We start from the raw sequence: 23,395 nt of genomic DNA, 5'->3' as shown, positions 1-23,395 counted from the left end.
GACTGGAGTAAGCACAGAATCACCCCAAAAATCTGTATCTGCAACATTTAGACTATTTGGACTGTTTGGCCTAGGAATGCTTTTGGTAGACCTGCCAAAAGTCTAAAGTAGTACCAGTGGCTGCCTAAATATCACTGCACAAAACAGAACAAACAAAAAAACCTTAAATTCAGTGGCAATCAAAAAACAGTTATCACGGAAGCTTTATTAGCGGGAATTTGCTCAGTTACACTTCTGTCATGATGAAAACAGCTTACTCTAGATTAAATTAATTTTTTGATTATGTGATTGTGAGTCACCGACATGAAATCAAAAGTGATATATATCAAAAACTGGAAGTTGGATCAGTTTTCCTAGGTTGGGCAGCTTAATTACCTTCACCTGATATGAAGAGCTCACCCTTAATAACTTTTTTGCTGTGTATCTTTATAAATCAAGTTTTCACAAATCTTGATATTAAAAAACCCCTATATAATAAAGTGCCTCAGAAATACTGCATGCTTTACCAGTTTTTGTCTGGCCTACTTAGAGATTAGTTTAATTTAGGTGATATTTGATTCCCCAGTGTTGATGTACTGTTGTTTCTTTTTTTCTTTTGCTTCTTGTGGAGATTAGCTTTATATAAACATGTTATCCATAACATAAATCAAAGTAGCTGGAAATAGTAATATTTTATGGTCATGTATATTCATGGTTGTTTGATGAAGGAAAGTCATTAACATATTTCTAGAGTCTCTGTCATTTCCTTCCTTTTTTTTTTCTTAAAAGAAAAAAGAGAAAGAAGAAAAATGTTCTAGCAAATTCTTGTATTTATGAGAATAAAATTATCAAAACAGGTAGAGCAATAACTCACTTTTTCCCTCTAATTTGGTGATTTGTAAATTAAGGAGAAAAAAAATGTTTTTCTGGTTCCATCAATCAGTGATGTAGCAGATTCTGCTCTTATAAGTAAGTGCAGATTTTCCTTCTCCCTTTCAGCATGGGAAATTTAAATGCTTTTGAAATAACCACAAGCATCACCTTGACAAATGAGAACACCTACACCAGTATTGGAGAGCTTGCAGCGGTTTTGCACACATTGTCAGGTGGATTTTATTTTTTCCAACCATCACTTGCCAGTATTGTTCATATCGAGTTTATTATCTGCTGCTTAGGATTATAGCTGAGAGACATCCCTTTGTGCAAGCTCTGTGTTATAAGTGTGTCATTATCCAGGTGAAGGGAAGGACGGCATCTCAACTGGAGAATTTTACCCTGGAGGCATTAACATGTGCCCAACATATTGCTGAGTGCTCATCCTTACCTGGGTTCCTTCACTGATTTTTATACTTAACAGCCACATAAGTATCTCATGGTGTTATGCCCTCTGTGCCTCTATAAGATGACAGAATTAGTGGTCAATAGACTTTAAAATTAGTGTCATTCTTCCCTTGTCTATTTACAAAATCTCAGTCATTCTGACCAACTTGACAAAGGTGCTTAGAAAGCCCAAAGTCTCGCTCATATCTGAGGATCTCTTGTGAGCTGGCCCAGGGCTTTCCCTAGGTCGGGAGGAACACAATTTCTACAGCCATAAGGGTTACACACAAGCTAGTCTATATATTAGGCCTTGCACATAATCATGTAATAGGTCACTAGGCTGTGAAAGTCGAGGTCAGCACCTCCCAACAAGCTTGATTTACTGTTCCTGCACAGAAAAACACCAATTCATGCTTGTGAGGGCTTCTAAGGAGTCCCACTGGAGAGAGGGAACAAGGGGTTTCACTGGATATGAAAGTCAAAATTACTGCAATGAGTGTTGAAATTATTTGCTTATTTATTATTGAAGTTAAATGATTGACTCAACAAATCTCAACAGACCACCTTTCAGCAAAATAAAAGTATAGCTTCCCCACTCCTTTAAATATTTTATACTTAATGCAGATGAAACTGATTTATTTTGGTAGCTTTGACTCTTTCTGAGGTGGAGCGGATCAAATATTACATTTTCTATTTGATGTAACATCTCTGATGTGAGAGAATAGGGGGAGAGATCATTCGTTCCTTTGTGAATGAAAAATTTGAGTTCTAAAAGTTTTCCAAAGAGCAGAAAATTAAAAAAAAAAAAAACAAAACAAACAAAACATCAAAAAAGCCCCAAACAAAAACCAACAGGAAGCTTAGAAATAATCATGAAATTGCAAAGCTTGTAATGAACTGGAAGCTGGCGTCCAGGTTGTGGTCATCTCCCGCTCAGTGGTGGCTTTCAGCCCCTCTCTCTTCCCACATCCTCCCCAGCACAGGGAAAAAAAAACAGGAGACGCACAACATGAGATTTCAGTTTCTGCTTCTGCATCAGAGTACCTTTGGACTCTGAGAATGTGACATAAGGTCTCCAGGTTTCTGCAAGCTTGAGACGTAGGAGGGAAGCCCTGATTAGACCTGAGGTTCCTTCATAAGGCTTTCATTACTGCATAAATAAATGAATAATAAATGATAAATGAAGTGAGACTTACCACTGCAAGCTTAGATAAGCACGAAGAAAGGAAAAAAAGACAATTACCAGTTTGATCTAATAGTGTAATAATGTAAGAAACTGAATTTAATACACAGTAAAACAATATGAGGCAATGGAGATACTATAATTAAGGAAATAACTTAATACATACATGTTTAATTAAAAACTCCATTTATCTAAGAACATACACTCTATTTGAATAGTAATTTGAAACCACGAAAGCTCTAGTTGAACACTATAATTTTCATTTAATACTAATCTTGGACCTGCATATTGAAGGCACAGTGGAAATTATATTTCAGTGACTTGTATAATGGTTTGTCTCATGGATCCTAAACTGGTGAAAAGTAATGTGGATCACAGAAGCCCAGCACATAATTACCCTTATTGCATAATGTTAAAGTTAGCAGTGTCCAGCTTCTGAAATAATATTGTCAGGGCAGCTACTTGCAATCCCTATAGCTCTGAGAAAAACCCAAATTTAATTCCAAGATGGAATTCTGAATTGTCAAATTCCTCTTTTTTACCATCTGTTTTTAAAATTACATTCACTTTGGATAAAATCGTATTGAATAAGTCTGGTTGCTTTATGTTTCCTTTGAAGTTTTATACTGTGTATTTATAGAGTGTGGAAAAAATAGTATAGCAATGAAAAATTAAAGCATTCCTTTAATGGTTTTTTCTTTTCTTCTGTTGGTTTTTGTTGTTGTTGTTGTTTCGTTGATGTTTGTTGTTTCTTGGAGGTTTTTTTTTGTCATTGGTTGTTGTGGGTTTTGTTTCCTTTAATAAAATATTCTGAAAAAACACATGCATTTTACTAAATGCTGCCAAAACCAACGGCCAAATAAATCATGCCCATGCAAACTCAGGTCATAGGAGAAACTGAAAATTATGATTCCAGGATGTGAGAGGGTGTGAAGGGAAGCTGTGTTGATGGAATGATGTTTTCCAAGGAATTTCCAATCAGTTCCAGAAAAGGCTTGGTGCCTAACCACTTAATTATCTCATTGCATTCATTCTTTTCCTACTTTAATGGATGTTTTTCTCTTTGCTTCTGTTATAATTTTGCAAGAATTACAAGAAAGGCTTATAGAATTAAAAACTTTGTCCCAGTGTTTATAAAAGCTCCCAGAATGCCTTGTTTTTTCTTTCTAAGTCATCCAGTTTGACCTCAGATTTCTTACCAGAAAACTTAATCCACTTATTGAAAAGAGTAAGACATGTCACTGGCTTTTCTTTTATTGGAGTTTCCACATGTCCCCTCTTATTGTCTCAGATGGGTATTCAAGCTTCTTCCCATATAGTTGCAAAAGCCATTTCCAAATATTGCTTTCTGATATTCAGGTTTTAGATATCTTAAGCCATTGCAAAGCTATGTACCTTCCAGAAGTGTATTCAGTATGGTGATGGTGCTGGTGTCACGTGCTGTTCATTCTTTCAACTTGTCCCCTCATTTTGCTTAGCGTGGGAATTTTGAATTAAATATCTTATAGCAATCTTCTACATGTTTGTATCATCAAAAATATAAATGAAAGATGGAAATGCTTGGATGGTGGAGATTCTGGGGAATGAGTGTTCCACAGTATTAGACTGAGCAGTAAGAAACACTTTTCCTCAAGTGGGAAACCCTTGTTGAGATGTGAAAAGAGAAATTCCTACTGTGGTATGTTGTTGGGTAGAAAAGCCATCAGATACAGTGGAAAGTCAGCAACTAGTGTCTGTGTCTATAAGCATGTTGGGACGTGTTCGGAGCCTGATCTCAACTCAGCGCTTTTTGGGAAGCTAGTGTAGACTTTGAGGTATTGCAGTAGTGTCTACTTCTGATGATTTACTATGCTTTGAAAGAGGTAATCCTTTCAAGGACTGTCTCCTAGATTTCTGGGAGATAGCATTACTTTTCTCAAATTTGGAGATAACAAAGATATTTTGGAACAGCATGTCATTCACCTTGATTTATTAGAACAAAACACAGAGTCTTAGCCAGTAGTGGTCATAAAATGCACATGAATCACTCTAATTTAGGGTCCTCATTTACATGAAAATTATTTCCTTCTGAGAAAGATTCTGTATGAAACAGACATTTGAGCTTTAATAATTTGTGTTCTAATAGATCTGAGGTATCCAGGGGCCCGCCTGAACTCTACAGATTGTTTTTTGTCCTCTGTTGTGCCACAAAAAGAAAGTGGATGGAAGCTACAGACTTTTGTGTTGGAGGCTACACAGAAAGAAGTTGGGTGTTGGAGCCTTTCTGTAATAGAAACCAGGTACTCTGGGCCATATGGCCTTAGAAAAGTTGTTTATATTTAAAGTTGATCATTGGTTTTCTATCAGAAAATGCCAACTTATTTAAAATTGAAACTGTAAGAAAGAGTTTCTTTTGATGAATTTCCTGTTCTAGTGTTCAGGTTTGTTTGATTTGCTTGACAAATGGCCACCTCTCAGAATTCTTTAAAAAATTAAAACTATTTTTTACTGGGAATATTAAAGTAAAATAAACTAGAATATCAAGAAAATCTTTTTAAATGTGTTGAAATTAAATGTTTCAGGGGATCCAATCCAACTTGAGTGAACTTTAAGTCTGAACTATCTCACCTTCTGCTTTTTGCCCCAATTCAGGATAGGTTTTCCTCCCAAACTCAGATATTCTTGTAGAGCTGGTGATCTGGTTTTAGCATGCTCTATTTAATAACAATCCAACCTCAGACTCTCCCCAGATTAAAAGATTGTTTCACTGTAGGGAGAGCAGCAGATGTTCTATTTCTTTGTGAGACTGTATTTTTTCCCTTGTCACTTTGGCTTCTGTTTCTTTTTTAGCCTTTCTCCCCCCCCTTCTTTCCCCCCCAACCTTCAAACAAGCCCAACAGACTTGAGCCCTCAACATTTTCTCAATCAGAAAAATACCATCCCATTTGAGGACTTCACTGTGGCATGGGAAAAGGGTCCATTCAATTGAGACTTTATGCTGTGTTTTCATTAAATTGCGTGGTAAGACACCAGCAACTCTCCTATGAAGACAGGCTGGGACAGCTGGGGTTGTTCAGCCTGGAGAAGAGAAGGCTGCAGGGAGACCTTATAGCAACCCTACAGTATCTGAAGGGGGTCTACAAGAAGGCTGGAAAGGGACTCTTTACAAGGGCATGTAGTGATAGGACAAAGGGTAACGGCTTCAAACTGGAAGAGGATAGATTGAGATTAGATATTAGGAAGAAATTTTTCACTCTGAGGGTGGTGGGACACTGGAACAAATTACCCAGGGAAATTGTGGATGCCCCGTTGCTGGAGGTGTTCAAGGCCATGTTGGATGGGGCTTTGAGAAACCTGTTCTAGTGGGAGGTACCCCTGCCATGGCAGGGGTGTTGGAACTAGGTGATCTTTAAGGTCCCTTCCAACCTAAACAATTCTATTATTCTATTTGTCAGCTGGGGCTTAAATATCTTCTGTATCTGCACAGCAGCTAAAACCTCAGAGAGTGCTTCTCACTGTTTCTATACAACCTTGCCTGGTCCTTACGGAAAATCTGCTGTTTCTGTTCCTATTAAGCTGATTATTTTCATATCCCAGTTATTCAGTGCCAACCAAAGTTGTAGATCCTGCTTTCTGCTCTATAACTTCAGGTGGAGGTGATGAAATACGATAACCTGGATGGCTCTGATGAGGGAAGTCTTGCATATGTCTGTATTTGAATGAAATACAGTGGATTCATTTTTTAAAAAATGCTATTTTTCTTATTTTCTGTAAAAAAATATTTTATTTAGATAAACCTGTGCCACCGAAGTCATGCATACACTGGCAGCATAATATCCATGAAATCACTGCTCATCATAACTAGACCGATGCAAGGCCCCACAGGACTCCTGATTCACTGTGCATATGGAGCATTTTCAGGTATGGTATGAATTAGGTATAGGAGGAGACCAAGACAGCTTCCAGAAAGTTGGCTCAAAAAGCAGCCATGATAAAATAATGTATATTTAAATGTTTCATATTCTTCATCAAACTAATAACTTTATCAAAACCTTTCATATTCTTTAATTACTTCTCCTAGGTGTTAGTTATTAAGCTCACATACATTTAAATGGCCTGAGCACTCTGCTGCCTGGTCCATCTTAGAGAATTTTGTTAGGCTAATTAAATGACTTGAGAAACCTTTAGCGTAGTTGCTCAAAGATAAACTATACCAGTGCCTTAGTGTTAGTACAAGCTTGTAATTCACTGAAATAAAGCTAATCCATTTCAATTGGGTCTATAAGGATTTAAGTGTCTGTTGTGGTTTAAGCCCAGCTGGCAACTAAGCATCACACAGCCACTCACTCACTCCTCCCTTCCCAGTAGGATGGGGGAGAGAATCAGAAGGGTAAAAGTGAGAAAACCCATGGATTGAAATAAAGACAGTTTAATAGGTAAAGTAAAACCCGCACGCGCAAGCAAAGCAAAATAAGGAATCATTCACTACTTCCCATCTGCAAGCAGATGTTTAGCCATCTCCAGGAAAGCAGGGCTCCATCATGCGTCATGGTTACTTGGAAAGACAAACACCATCATTCCAAACTTCCTTCTTCTTCCCCCAGCTTTACGTGATGAGTGTGATGTCACATGATATGGAATATCCCTTTGGTCAGTTGGGGTCAGCTGTCCCAGCTGTGTCTCTTCCTAACTTTTTCTGTACTCCCAGTCTACTCAATGTTGGGGTGGTGTGAGAAGCAGAGAAGGCCTTGACTCCGTGTAAGCACTGAGCAGCAATAACTAAAACATCCTTGTATTATCAACACTTTTTCCAGCACAAATTCAAAACATAGCCCCATACTAGCTATTATGAAGAAAATTAACTCTACCCAGCCAAAACCATCACAGTGTCCAAGCATTGGGTTACTGTACCAATTTAGGAAACTGGTCTTTTAAACTAGATTAGTTATATCAATGCGTTTAATCATTTATTTCTAACTTAACTGTTGTCTCTAAACAGAACTTAGTGATAGGTAACTGCAAAAGACAATATGTCCCGAGAACCACTTCTTTGTTTTGAGTATTACCCAGGAAGATAACTGGATTTCTGTTTACTAGGCTTAAACAGCATCAATGAATTCCTTATTATAAATGCCATTGAGAATCTCATTTAGAATATTTGGAATTTTAGCTAGCCCATCACAGGCGAAAGTCAAATTGTTACCTCTTGGGTGCTATTTTTTTCTTTTAACCTCTTAAGAACAGTATATTTAAATATTCCCTAAATATGAAGGAACTCACATTTTGGAAAAAAATATGAGAGTAAAACCGGATATGAGAACACTACTGCAAAGCAGTTCTGACTGGAACAAACCAAGCCCTGTAAAATAACTTCAAGAGAGTCTGGGAACCAAAGTACTTCTGTCGAATCATAAAATGTGGACCTAGTAGAGACATTTAACTTTGCAGCATTACCTCCAGCCAGCCAACACCTCATCCCTCCTCAGGTAATTACATGCAATTTTCTGTCCATAAGGGAATTTGATTTTATCACCGATTTCCTTGCTAACATCCCCCTCTGCTCCAAAGTTGCTAACCACCATTTCCTCTCAGATTGTCAAACTGATTAATCTAATTAAGTTAAAGTCAGGCTGCCACCTACAGTTGTAGGTGGCAAAACCATTTTAAGGAGTTTGCACCTTTGGCCCATCACAGCTGACACAACACTGCCTTTCCTGAAAAGTTGTTGTCATCTTCCCTTCGAGGAAGAAAAGCCAGTGTGAGACTCCTGTGCTGGAGCAGTTGTAGCTCTGCTGTTTTATGTTTGTGGTCTGTCTGACTCTCTTTGCTCTCATTTTTAGAAAGGGGTACACATAAGCCTTTGTATGTAGGTAATCTACAGAGGTTTAGCTATCTCTGAGTTTTCCCTGCTAACCCAACTAATTGGGAAAGAAAGGACATGGTAGCCCATGAGAAGAAGCTCTGAAGGCCAGAGATTTTTGACAAAGGGGCTGTGGGTAAGCAGTGGATGCCTGTAGCCTCTCTCAGTAGAAGACATGGGGGCATTGCCACACCTTCAATGGGGCAGTGAGGTGACTCGTGTGCAGCCAATGCAGCTGGGGCAGGAGTGACCTCTAGCATAGAGGCAGTGATAAACACTTGGGCATCAGCTTCTTCCAGAACAGGACATAGGAGCATCGCTTAAATACTCTTCCCACTGGGGAATAAACTATATGGGTATAAAGATGCTTTATAGCAGCATAACTGGGTCAATGAGATGCACAGGAAACTAGCATTTTGAGGACAGCGATATTATTAAAGCAGTGTGATCTTTGTGTCAAGAGTAGCTTGGGGGGCCCACGTAATGGGGAACTTGCAATGTTTCCTAGTTCTCTTCCACTGATATTTAAGCTATAAAAATACGCTCATTTCCAGCTGTATGCTTTGATAGAAAACAGTGAAAAATAGGTTTAACAGCCTTCTGCAGTTTTCTGTTGGCTTCCCATCTGTCAAGCCTTTCTTTTATAGTTGAGCTAGCTAGCTTATATTAGTCATTTGGGAGGCACTGCATTGATTTACATTACACTGTGTCATAAACCAGTATGTGATGAATCTAGTGTGCTAATAAAAGCTAATGATACAAGTAGAACAATATAAGGTGGGACAATGCTAATGTTATACCTTTCTGACAACATATAATCAAACCTTCTTCAAACTTGCTACTACTCTATGTGGGTTTTTCCCCATAGTCTCAAGGTTATATGTACATATTATTTTTAAATGATTCAGTATTTTCGCTGAGTTCCTCACCACAAAGGAGAATAGCGGTGCATATATATTTTTAAATCAGTGATTGATTTGTTGTATATGTAACTTTTCAATTGTTCTAGCTACAAAGAAAATTCTAACTTCCATGGAAATCATTGCTGGTTTTCACTAGCTGAAAATCTGGTCCTCTTTCTTACCGATTTTAGTATTTAAAAACAAAATGTTGTGCTTTCTCAACAAGAAACTGAGGGAAAGAAGTTCCATCCTGAACATGGAAATAATTCTCAGTTCCTGTGTGTTGATACAGTGACACACAGACATCCTTCACATATTGGGTCTGACAGGAGAGAAGCTTAACAGAATTTCAGGTGTCAAGAAAAATTAGGTGTTAATTGAAAAGATATATTTGTTTGTCCCCCAAGGTCCTCAACTGTAGTTCAATGACAACATGCAACAAAAATATCGGGGCACATTTTTTTTCCCAGCTGTGCCTATGATAAAGCAAGTACTTTTTCAGTTGATCAATGGGTGAAAAGTCTCTCCAACTCTGTGATACAAAGGGAAAACACTACTAAGCCACTTTTTCTTTGGCATCTTGCCCTTTGTGCAGAGAAACTCTGCTGGAGGTTATTCACAATATGCATAATCCATGAGTATTTGGCATTACACACGGGTTAATGCACATAGTATATAGTTACCATGTAATTAGGCTGAGTGTTAATATGTTAGTCACCCCCATAATAGGGAAATGTTGGTCTCTGTTGCTCTTCAGAATGAGCCAATCCTTGAGTTGCTGTCTTCTTATTCTTTGCTTTTCTTTTTTTTTTTTCCTGAGGGTTTAAAATCTTTTAAAAAGGGTTTAAAAACCTTTCAATATCAGTATTTTTCTCTTGAGTTGCTAAGTACTACCATCTGAAATATTTCTTTTCTATATTTTTATTTTTCTTACCTTGTGTGGTATTAATTCAGTTATATTTGCACAGCCTAAAATCCCACTGTGTCTACAACCGAAATGTATGGTGGGTCACAGACAACTGAACTAGTGGCATGCAGGTTGTATTTTCATTTTTCTGTGTTTTATGACACAGTAAATCACTGTTACTGCTATTAGAAAGCAAATTAGGTCTATCTCATGCATCTGCAGAGAAGAAAGGAGGTTCATTTTTTAGTTTGTGTAAGGGCTATATGTGCAACTTCTGTGTGCAAGGAGATAGGGAACGATTTGTGAACATGCCCATAATTGTCTTTGTAGGGTGAGACTAATGTTTAGATGAAGCAAGTGATATGTTCCTGCCCAAAGCCATAAGAAAAAATTTCCATCTTTAAAGCAAACCATCTCCCTAGAAATGGTTCTTTTGGACCTAGCCCAATGCAGAATGGCGCCAGCCATTATGGTGTTGGAGGAATGTGCAGGAGCAAATTCATATATCCCCTGAGAATTTGAAGGTTTTTAGTAAAACCTGCATCAGTCTCTCCCTCTCCACCTTTAGATATGAAAACAGTAAAATATTCTGCTGTGCATCTTTCCTCCCTCCCTTCCTAAGAAGCTATGTGGCATAGGCTCTCCCACCAACGCTTTGCTTTCTAGCTTATGCTGGAAAGGTTAATAATGAAGAGAATGTGTGATGAGCCTTAGCTAACAGGTTTTCCCAGAAAGAATAAATCAGAATGAGCCTGCTTCTCTGCTATCTTTTCCACTGAGACTCAAAGCCCTGGTGGCTGCTTCAGTTACTAATTATAAGTTACATTCAGCCATGAAGGGAACAGAACAACAACAGCCATGTGACTTATGTGAATAACCACACTTTGCTGCTCCAGCTTGAGTTTGGATTGCTGAATACTGATGGACTGTAACAATTTTTTGTCTTTGGGTCAAAGAAAAGGAGAAAAAACTCTAAATGCAAAAAAAAAACCAAACTAAAAGGAAATAAAAAACACTGAAGAGTATGAAAGAAAGAAGAGTTAGCCTAAACCTGCTTGATGATATTATAAGCTAAATATTAGACTAAAATTATCTCATAAATGTGTATTCACCAAGGGTTTTTTGGTGGCCTAAGAGTACTGGAAGAATGAGAACAACATGGCAAGTTTTCCAGGACTCCTCTCTTCCTTTGTTTTGCCTCCTAAACTCTGCATGTCTCATTTTCCTCCATCCTGAAGACTCCCTTTTGATCTCCCACTCTTTATCTCACACTAGCAACTTAATATTCTCCAGGAGTTTCTTTTCTAGTGCTGCATTGCTTCCACCCCCTCCTTGGCCACTATCTCTATTTGATTGCTCATTTAATTCTGTTTTGACATGTTACCCCCATTATCTTTACCCACCTCAATTTTCATCTTCATTCTTTGACTCTCACCTTTCACCTCTAATTCTATGTACCAGTTCATTCATCACAATTAATCCAAGTCCATATAATAATAATCCAATAGATTCAGCTTTTCTGTCAACTTGCTCTTCTCCATTCTTCGTCCCTGGGTCTACTTCCTCTCTAGTCACTATGGAGATTTGGCTTGTGAAGTCGCCATGTCCTTCACCTTATCTCTCTCCCCTTGGACTGGCTATCATTTCTCCAGTCTCAACTACATCATCCGGAAAACAACCCTGCCCTTCTGGATGTCTTTTTATGAAATTTTGTGTCAAGTAGAGATCTTATTGCTAGCAGAAGATCAACTACCTGTTGGCATAACAAATAAAATGGGGTGTGCTGAGTTCCAGCAGAAGACAGGAGAAGATGTCTTGGCAGTGGAAGACAGACTGAAAACTCTGCTTTTGTGGATGATGTCTTTGGTATTCAGAACTGTGACAAAGTCAAAACACCTGATCCCACTTATATCTACAGGATTTTTATGTGATGAGATTTGCTACTTCAAAGTTCATAGAATCATATAATGGTTAGAGCTGGAAGGGACCTTAAAGGTCATCTAGTTCCACCCCCCTGCCATGGGCAGGGACACCTTCCACCAGACCAGATTGCTCAAAGCCCCATCCAGCCTGGTCTTGAACACTTCCAGGGATAGGGCATCCACAAATCCCCTGGGAAATTTGTTCCTCTGTCTCACCACCCTAGCAGTAAAGAATTTCTTCCTAAAATCTAATGTAAATCTACCCTCTTTCAGTTTAAAACCACTCCCCCTTGTCCTATTGCTTTACTCCCTGGTAAACAGTTCCTCCCCACCTTTTATCTAGGCCCTCTTTAAGTACTGAAAGGCCACAATAAGGTCTTCCCGGAGCCTTCTTTTCTCCATCCTGAACAAGCCCAACTCTCTCAGCCTGTCCTCATAGGAGAGGTGCTCCAGCCCTCCCAATCTTTTTTTGTGGCCCTCCTCTGGACCTGCTTCAACAGGTCTGTGTCTTTCCTGTGCTGAGGGCTCCAGAACTGAATGCAGTATTTTAGGTGGTATCTCACAAGAGGGGAGTAAAGGGTCAGAATCACCTCCCTTGACCTGCTGACCATGTTACTTTTGATGCAGCCCACGACGCTTTCCGGACTGCGATTGCACGTTGATGGGTCATGTTGAGCTTCTCATCAACCAACAATCCCAAGTCCTTCTTTTCAGGGCTGCTCTCAACCCATTCTCTGGCCACCCTGTATTTGTGCCTGGTATTGTCCTGACCCACATGCAGGACATTGCACTTGGCCTTTTTGAACTTCATGAAGTTCAAAAGGCTTCACCTCTCAAGCCTATCCAGGTCCCTCTGCACGGCATCTCTTCTCTCCAGTGTGTCGACCACACCACACAACTTGATGTTTTTGGCAAACTTACTGAGGTTGCACTCAATTTTCTGAAGGGTGCAATCACATGTCAAGTTATGGAATTACAGGCAAATCAAACATCAGAGTAATAGATGATGCTGAGAAACTTTGCCTAGGATGTTAAAGGGGTAGAAGAGTTGGCAAAAAGGATGTTAGCTAGTGTCTTCAGTGCTCCAGCTTGAAGCCCTGCTTTTCATCTTGAAATGTGGTTTTGCACCAAGACTACAGGATATGAGATTGAATGGTCGACAAACAAGTCAATTTTTCTTGCTATCAACACTGGTGATGGGGTGGTAAAAGCTGGCAGAAGAGAAGAAACAAACAAGCTTAACTGCTAATTAGGCCTTGCTTTATTCACCCAATTAAGTCTGTAATGTTAAAAGAGATGGAAAGGAATCAGGAGTCTAAATCCACAGTGGAAGGTGAGTGTCTGACTGCTCTGAGATCCTCTGAAAGCCCCAGTCTGAGAAATTGCAAGTAGTATCAGCCAACATGGCTAAGAACAATGGAAACATTGCATCAGTTTGGCTGCTTTAAGTGCCTTCTGATTTACACACTTAAAGGACTGTAGCCCAATGACCTCTGTGAGGGGTTTATTTCTGTAAAAAAAATTAATTCTCTTTTGTGTTGAATAAAACAGCATCTTTTATTAGAATATTTGAAAAGGGGAAGGATGGACCATGTGATCTGTGAATAACCACCTGAAATAATGCAGGCATAAGGTATCATGGCAAATTAATAAGCAAGACAATTCCCACAGACAAAAAATATCTTGAAGTGATCAGCTGTTCATCAAATATTTATTGCTGAGAACAAATTAAAAGGTAAAAGATGGTTGAAAGCCAAAAAAGTAATGTCAAATTATATCAGTAAGACAGACCTCAATTTACTTTAGTGCCTTATGTTTAGGAGCAAACAATGCTTGAAAATCTTTATGAAAATCACTGCTGTACAAAATTGTCTTCTTTGGAGCATCTCTCATCTGTGTGTTTGCATTAGGATTAAATTTTGCCTTTTCTTTCTTTTTTCTTTTTTTTTCTTTTTTTTTTTTTGGATCAATCATAGATGTAAGAGCAACTACATCAGCAGTTTTGTCACCAGAGAACTGAGGAAAATATTCAAACATGTACTTAGTTGCAGCCTTGATGATATTTGAGGGTAGTTAAAAAGCCTTTTCAGTGAGAAATTTGATGCAATTAACCAGCTTCCGTTTTACCGTATCAGCAAATCTTGTATTTGAGCAACGTAGACAAATGCTGACATACAGCTAAGAAAGTTTACTGAGTATACTTTATGGTAGACTGAACTGAATAGATTAAAAATGTTTTGATGCAGAATCTCTAAAATAAGTCTGTTGATTAAAAAAAAAGTCTGTCTCGCATGTTATTCAAATAACATATTTCAATAGATGAACATGTAGAGACCTCTAGCAGAGGTGATTCATTAATACAGCAGGATTCATTCCTGGTTTTAGGTAACATTTAAGTGCCTTTTCTATAACATTCTTATTAATTTGATTCATAAGTGATTATTTATATAGTTATTTTTACACAGCAGACAGCAATGCAGTCACTCTTGCTCCCAGACACCACCCTGGTCTAAGTACTTAATGTTGGTATAGACTCATCTGCCTCAGAAGGTCTATAATACGTTATACATGCTGTTCATGGTGCTCAGCTTTCTGCTGAGCCTTAGAGAGCAAAGTTGTCTTTCTTTGAATTGGTGACACCTGAGAATGTTGTCACAAATTAATTAAAGGTGTGAAGTGAATGCATTAATTAAAACCCATGAACACCTGCATGGATCCTCTCAGTCATAACTCATATCATGTTAAATTGCTTTTGCATAATAGCAGACCTACTTCAGGATTGAACAGACCTGTAAAGAGTGCTTATGAAAGCAACAGAAAAAAAAAAAAATCCTTTGCAGGGGTTTTGGCTTTGCAATAGCCTTGGAACACGGCCCAAGCTCGTCAAAAAGTATGAGAATGTTTTAAGCACACTTGGGACAAGATAATTTCAAATGAAGGTGACACTTGTGGTCTGAGACAGCTAGTGAAACACCATGATTTTGAGAGGGTTCTGCTTGGGGACTTAAGATTTAGTAGCATGTCAAACTCAAAGTCAACACAGTAGGATTTAATGCTGTGTAAATGGGAGCCAAAGACAATGCCTTCATGAATCCATGTGATAGATGTGGAAACATTTCCCACAGCTGTATTCTCTAGCACCAGAGTTTTGCTGTAAAAAAACAATCATTTCTAGGAAAAATAAAAACACTATTAATTTTCAGTTCTCAGTGAAGCTTTCTGAAGTATTTTAACATGAGAGAAAGCCTTTACAGTTTGAAAATTAAAATTCTAATTTGTTTTTAATCTACTGAGGTGAAATAAAATTGTCAGTGCAGCCAAAACTGGCTGATGTGGACTAGCTTTTAAGACCAATCCTTAAAGGAAGTAGTGAGTAACAAACGACTAATATATCACAAAAATATATACAGGGCCCAAACCAGCTGGAATATATCTGGTAGCCATTGGTAGTTTGCTCCATGGGGTGGTTTGCAATACTTGCACTAAGTTCACTTGCAGCTGCTTTGGTTTCCATTAACTTCATATTGCGTACACAGAAGGATTTCACCTGATCACCTTCAGCTCTGCCTGGCAGTTGAAAGATGTCAATAAAACATGCTAAACATCGCAAGAACAACAAAGCTGTCTATTGTAATATTTGAAAACTTTTTTTTTCATAAAGATTATGTGATGCTTTAGCATTGTAACAGTTGATGAAAGTGGAGAGATGTTTTATTTTATGAGTTTCAATACAGTTGAGGTTACTTCTTCCTCTTTCTTATAGACTAGAGAGTCTTAGGAGTAAATAACATCCCATGCTTGGGAAGTGAAAGCTAACTGCCTCTTCATACCAGGGCATCCATCCTAGTACCAAGCAATGGTACCATTTTTTTTTTTAACATGCATGATGCACATGCTCTATTTCTTTTCATCCAGACTCCTCTCTAGCATACATCTTTCATTTTAGAGACATCCTCTTTTTCCAGTATCATATCTATGTGATGTCTGCATTCTACAAATGCTGTGTTCACAGTAGGTAAAAGTAGGTTGAGTTTGTGGCTGTTCTTTTACACTAGTACTACATAAAGACTATTACACTTTACTGGGAACAGACTAATTAGAATTGGATGGACCTTTTTCAATCAGATGTCATTCATTCAGATTTCTTTTTGATCAGGAAGCAGCTTCAACAAAAACAAATTGCTCAGAGGGTTGATTTTAATTAATTTTCTATTGAAAAACAATAAAAAGTTTTGAAATTGTTGAAAAATCACTTTTATTGACTTTCCTGGGTAATAAGGTTTCATTTTTGGCTAAACTGAACTTTTGTTTAGGCATCTCAGTTAACGATACATTACATACAAACTGGAGTTGTATAGAAATCTAAGTGAAATATTTCAAAAAGATGCAGCAAAATGAGTTAGGTATTGATGTAATTTCCTCTCCTGTGAAGCCTTCCTTTTCCATATTAAGAGAAGAAAGCACTTCTAGGTGTGTTTGCCTTGGTTCTCCATAGTGTTTGTTTACAGACTTGTTTAAAATCTCAGAGTAGTACTTTTACTTGTGGCAAGGACTCCTGTGATAAAATTTAGGCATGTTAAATGCTTCTGTCCCCTTAATTCCTTTGGCAGCAAATTGCAAAGATACGAAGACTTTATTGTCAGTGAAATTATACCAGTACTTAAATGGTTTGAAAGAAGTGGTGCTTTCTGTTGTTGTGCAAAGGAACTAAACAAACTAAATGCTTATAGATTTTAAGCAGTCTTAGCAGTTCTCAGAGCTGAAGTCAAAGGACTTGCCTCATTTCTAGGCTTTTCTTTTTTAACTTTTCTCACTGAAAAGAAAGAAGAAGAGAGGAGACCTAAAATGTCAAGCCAAAATGCCTATTCGTTGATGTTTCAATTTCCTTACTATGCTAAAAAAGAAAAAAAGAAAAAAAGAGGGGAGTCTTGTGGATCTTATGGAGTCTTGTGGCAAGAAGCCTTTTAAATTAAGTTAAATTACACTGTTTGAAATGTGACCTTTGGCAAAATGTTTTGGTCTTTCTCATCCCCTTTCCATTTCCTCTACCTCATTGCTGTTCCCATTTGTAGTGCACAGCTAATTTAGAGCATCTGCCTCTGAACATTATGAGGTTGTTATCATGAGCACTGCTGTGCTGGAGAATTTTTCTGTGAAAAAGCAGAATCTGTCATTTGTTTGATGGAGACTGCAAGTAGTCTGTGCCAGACCAGACGGTGCTCTCATCAAGCAGCAAGACAGCTGAAACTTAGCAAAACCAGTTTTCTGCAAACATATCTGTAGGGAGTTTAACGGATGATGAACCCAGAAGCTGGTGGGCCAGAGATTGTCACTGACATTGCAGCTAGATTTTGAGGATGAAATGTACACTGGAGTTGAATAGATAAGGAAAGACATAAGGAAGACATCTAAATAGATTCAAAAAATTATGTGGAAGAAGGGAGCTGTGGATAGGAACCTACATGAGCTCCCCAAGGAGGCTATTGGTTAATTGGGGCTCTGCTGAGATGTTCACAAAAAAAGAAAACAAGGACAGGGTATTTTATTAGGAGGGAGGAGTAGTATCCTCATGGCAATGTTTTTTTTGTTTGATTGCCTATAGTAGTAAACAGAGGACTGAAGAAGGTTGTTTTGGCATAAAGCTTACTTTTGCACTTTGGAAACTACAAAACTACATTTACACACAGAGTCAAAGTTGACATATACCCAAAGGAGCACTCCAGTTTTGGGACTGCATTTGCTGTGCAAAATGACCAATGCTGTGGCTGATCACATACATTTGCTGTGGCAAGTCATATTGCTGCTGAGGGTGACTATGAAGCCAGGACAAATCCAGGTGCTTCTTTCTGATACACAAAGAAAACAAAGCCAAGGGACCTGGACAGGCTTGACAGGTGGGCCTCTGTGAACTTAGTGAAATTCAGCAAGGCCAAGTGCACCTAGTCCTGCACCTAGGTTGGGGCAAGCCCTGGTATCAATACAGGCTGGGGGGTGAAGGGCTTGAGAGTAGACCTGCCAAGAAGGACTTCGGAGTACTGGTGGATGATATGCTGGACATGAGCCAGCAATGTGCACTCGCAGCCCAGAAAGCCAACTGTATCCTGGGCTGCACCAAAAGAAACATGGCCAGCAGGTTGAGGGAGGTGATTCTGCCCCTCTTGTGAGACCCCACCTGGAGTATTACGTCTAGCTCTGGAGCCCTCAACACAAGAAAGACATGGACCTGTTACAGCTGGTCCGGATGAGGAACACAAAGATGGTCAGAGTACTGGAACACCCCGCCTATGAAGACAGGCTGTGAGAGCTGGGGTTGTTCATCTTGGAAAAGAGAAGGGTCCAGGGAGACCTTATAGCAGCCTTTCAGGATTTAAAGGGGGCCTACAGGAAAGATGGGGAGAAACATTTTATCAGGGAGTGTTGCAGTAAGACAAGGGTTAATGGCTTTAAACTAAAAGAGGGAAGATTTAGATTATCTGGAAGGATTAAGTTTTTTACAATAAGGGTGGTGAAACACTGGAACACTGGAGTTTGCCCAGAGAGGTGTTAGATGCCCCATCCCTGAAAACATTCAAGGTCAAGCTGGACAGGGATCTGAGCAACTGATCTAGGTGAAGATGTCCCTGCCCATGGCAGGGGGGTTTGGACTAGATAACCTTTAAAGATCCCTTCCAACCCAAACTATTCTATGATTCTGTGATTCTAAGAGTTTGACTTGTTTGTATTCCAGACCCACTTCACAGACTGCATCACTGACGTGATCAGCCTCAACACATTGAAGAGGTTAGCTAAAAGAAGTTTTGGAAACCCAGAATGTAATAAATGTTTTCCCAAAGCATGGACAGCAGTTAATCCACCTGAATTGTTGCGGCTTCTTTCACAGTATTTTGTGTGAAAAATGAATGAGCCCATCCCCTTTTATAGATCACTTCAATACCTCTTGGGTTTGACTTTTTACCTAAAGGAAAAAAAAAAAACCCAAGGTCAACTGCCTAGAGGCTGATATAGTTTACTAACTTTTATTCTTCCCAGAATAAGAAGGAAACAGAAACATGAACTTCCTTTACAGAAGTATTTTAAAATCTTTTTGCCTTATAAAGTTCTATAAATTGGGCTTCATTATCCATGATTTTTTTTCTTGAAGCAAACTACCCATTGTTGCTATGCAGTTGTTTGCTAAGCTATGTCTATTCTTACTTTATATTGTCTTCCAAAGAAGTGTTAAAAGTTTTGGAGATCTGAGTTCATTTTCTTTATATACTTTTCTGGTGCTATGATAGCACAGGATGAAATTACTATGCTCAAAACAGCCACAACGCAACCGAATAAAAAAGTCCTACCTACAGGTAGACACTAAACCTAGGAATGTAATCATCTGATGCTTATGGGGATCTTTTAACTTCAATGTGGATCTACAAGGTTATGATTTGAAAAATACAGCTACCAGTTTTAAATGTAGAGGACAGTCAGAGCAGTCCCATTAAAGTCAATACATAGAAGCTTAGGTAAATCTAGGCCTGTTAGATTGATGCCATGTATTTTCATTTATGTTTCTTTCCTTTGGTGTCTTTGTTTCATTTATTTTTCACGAAGTGCTTCCTGCATCTGTTTGTCTGAGATATCATCTTTCTGCTAAATCAAATTATTTTTGTGCATTTCTTTTTCTGCCATAGTTCTGTCCTCTCTGGTTTTGATCTTTTGCAAGTATATACACTTTTATTCCTCTGCTATCTGGGAAAAAAACCCCAGTGCCTTAGAACCACAAGACAGTAATTGTGTGCATAGTGTACCACTTTCTCTTGCATTTATTGTAGTTACAGTAATAAATAATACTTTATTTCTCTTTAGTATTCAGGGAGGAGAGAGGATGAGACTGCCGTGACCACCCTGGACAATGGCAGATCAGAGGATAGACATCAGGCTTCTTACGTTTCACTCTAGTGCTCTGTTAAGCCCAGGAGTCAATAGCAAACCCAGAGATCTTTGATTCAGGAGCTAAGTGATTAAGTGCAAAATTCCAATATCTTTATTCCTGCTGGACAGCGTCTTGCTGAATGAGACTGCTTCTGAGTAAGAAGCTGGTTGGTATGTGATATGAATAAAGCTAACATGTCCACCCTCCAAAGTCTGAATATACATGAATGAATGATTCTATAATTTAATGTTTTAATTTGGCTAAAACTAGTGGGAACCCAGCAAATTCCAGTTACATTTCAGACACAAAGCCTGATTAGGAATGACTGTATGTTTCTGCTGCAGTAAAACATGTGAAATGTAAAAATTCCCAAGTGGCAGGAAGCACAAAAATACTGTTTTGTTTGCTTTATGTGTTACGTGGGATGCTGCAATTTAGAGTAGACTGTGCCATGCCACAGTGTAACAGAAGCTTTGTCCCCATACCTCATTCCTCAGTGCATCTTCTTCACACTCCTATTATGTATTTCATAATATACCTTGAGATAATTTCAAGCTCCCGTTGATCTGAGATGAGTTAGACAAGCTAAAGCGATGACGAAGCAGGCAGACAAAATTACCAGCGTATGAGAGAGAATATGAAAACTTGCTCATGCAAAGATATTCATGTCTCCCCCTTCATAGAGACAAGGCAGAAAATATGAAAAACTGTAGTTTGTTTTTCACAGAAAGCACAGACCTTTGTGCAGCAAAAATAAACGATCATTTCCATTTAACCCAGGTGAGCTTTATTTCACACTGCTGAAATAGCAGTAGGCTAACTTAAAAAACGTCAGAAGGCTGCTGCAAATCTTCATTGTCCTAATTAATATTTTTCAGGAAGTGTGAAACAAAAGGTAAATTTTTACAATTACATGAAAAATACTGGAAGCAAATATTTGTGCCTTCTTATTCAGCATCACTCCACAACAGAAAAAAGCATTTGGGTATAATTAAATGTGATGACAGAGTTAATTTTCACACATATTCTCCAGCACGTATGTCAAAAATGGTGAGATCCACCCGAGTGCCAGCTGGTCTGTCACATCTGACACCAGAGGCTCTACTTTGCCCTCAAGTGCTGAATGTGAGTGTTTTTATCAAGACCTGCCTGCGTCGTTTTTGTGGTTTGGGTTTGCTGACGCATGTGCTTGTTGGAAATGTTTTATGGCTTTGTGCCAGGCGGTTGTTGTGGTTGTTTCCACACTCACTACAAGAAAAATTTGTCCCCATTTATTTACTTTTATCACACCTCACCTGTCACGTGTTCCAGATTCTGCCACAACATCCTATACAATCTTAGTTTCCTGGCTTTTTGTGCAGCTATAAAAATAGATTAAAAGTGAGGTTTCTCAGTTCTCACACTACCTTTCTCCTTCCTCCTACTTTATTTTAGTGAAAACTACATGCTGCAGGAAGGGGGAAAAGAAATTGGGGAGAAAATTTGTTCTTCAGTTGTCAAAAATGGACATGAAAATCTTTTTAAAACATGAAGAAAGAGACAATCTGCCTTTGGAGAAAGAGCTTTATTACACTGGGAAAAAAATAGCCTTACACAATTTTCTGTAGAGTATTTCCATGCTGTCCAATTTGCCTGCTAAAGTTTTAATTAGATAATACTTCAAATGCTCAATAATTGATCTGACTGCTCGAGTAGGTTTGATTCAAATATATTAAAATGGTCTGTAGGTCTCTTGGACTGGCAGTTGGACAAGTGAAAGAAAACTTGTCTCCGTGTGTCTTCAGTCATTTATTCTGCCATTGACTGAGTCTTTTTTCATGCCTGTTGACCAATGAAGGTTTAAGAGAAGAAGAAGATGTTTTTTTCCTGCCCACTGTACAGATTGCTCCTAGGATAAGATCCAGATTACCAGGTTAGGTAGGAAGCATCAAAAAAAGTGAAGCTGCCCCAAGGTCAATGCTTGGTTAGGAGCTATAATAAAATAAGCAATTGACCTAATCTGCTTGGATTTGAGCAGAAAATGAAGTTTCACTTCAAAACCTAAGAACAGAGGACATAAATTTGAAATAATTTTTCATTTCTAGCACTTTCACCTCATACCTGACTCATGTCCTAAAGGTAAGACTGGCTAAACACTGTGTTAAAATGCCAAAAGAAAAAGTTGATGATGAAGTCTGCTGGTTGATATGTGGTTTTTGGATTCTGCTCCATGGTAGTTATCCTCCAAAACTCCAGCACTGAACCAAATAATTCGGTGTTGCTAATTCAGAGAAAAAAAAAAAAAAAAGGGCCTACTGGGAATACACACTCAGTCTTGCTCCTGGCTGAACCTACACAAAGCCACGTCTACTGGGCTACTGGATTCAGCAACCTCTAGTGTAACTGAATACTTCCTTTTGGGTAGGAGTGTGTAAAATCATATTAAAAAATATCCTTTTGTATGCCAACCCCCCCACATCAGTTTTACTCAAGGTCAAGATTAAATTCCTTTATTAGGAAATATTCAGCAGGGTTTACTAGATTTACATCTCAGTATAGTTCATTCCATATAATAAAATAAGAATAATTACAGCTGTAAATCATTTTATTAGTTCCTCTACATACCAGCCAGTATATGACACATTAATAATGTCGGCTTTCAGAGATAGCCCGTGTCCAGGTTTGCTGTTATTTTTTGTACTGCTATGTATTTAATTCTAAGTATTTTTCTTTTCTGGTTTCCCAGCTGAACTGGAAGGTAACCCAGTTTGGTGCTTATGCATCTTGTGTTACTAACCCAGTCAAATCTTCTGGTTTAGCCACAATCCCTATCCTAGTCAGAACACTACTATTTGGTTTGTTTTTTAAGTAGTACAAAAATCTGTCTCTTTTTTATGTCTGACCAAAATATGGACTTATTGAGTCTGGGATATGGGAGTAGAGAGCTGGGAGACCCTGTGGCTCTGAAATTGGTGCCTCAAAAGCAGGAGATGAGTCTGCATCTCTGCAAACCACATGTGACCCTACAGACCTTTCTTTCTTCTGCAGGTGATAGATATCAGGCTTCTCTTCATTGCAACACTACCAATTTATAAAATTGAAGGCCTAAAGGCTTTTATTCTATCTCCTAGAAAAATTTATGAATTTTTGGCCGTGAGTAGTCTCATTTTCTAGGATGGCAAAATGCTGCAGAAAGATGTGCTTCCTGCCCTGGGCCAACCTACACCTGATGGGAGATGTAACTCCCCTTCTACGCTTCTGGAAATCTTTTTTCTTAGTGCATGAATGTTGCTCAGCCTATGCAATAATAACACACTCCTGCCAGCTTAGCCCTCAGCCGTGCTGCGTCTTTTGAGGGTGGGCAGCGTGAGGAGCGCATTCTGTCTCTCTTCAGAGAGTTAAAGGAGAAAATTACTTTGGGGAGCAGGCACTGTTATTTAGACGAAAACTCC

The sequence above is a fragment of the Vanellus vanellus genome (assembly GCF_965231255.1).
Source record: "Vanellus vanellus genome assembly, chromosome: 5".
Classification (NCBI taxonomy): Eukaryota; Metazoa; Chordata; class Aves; order Charadriiformes; family Charadriidae; genus Vanellus; species Vanellus vanellus.
Note: the sequence above shows the minus strand (reverse complement) of the source record.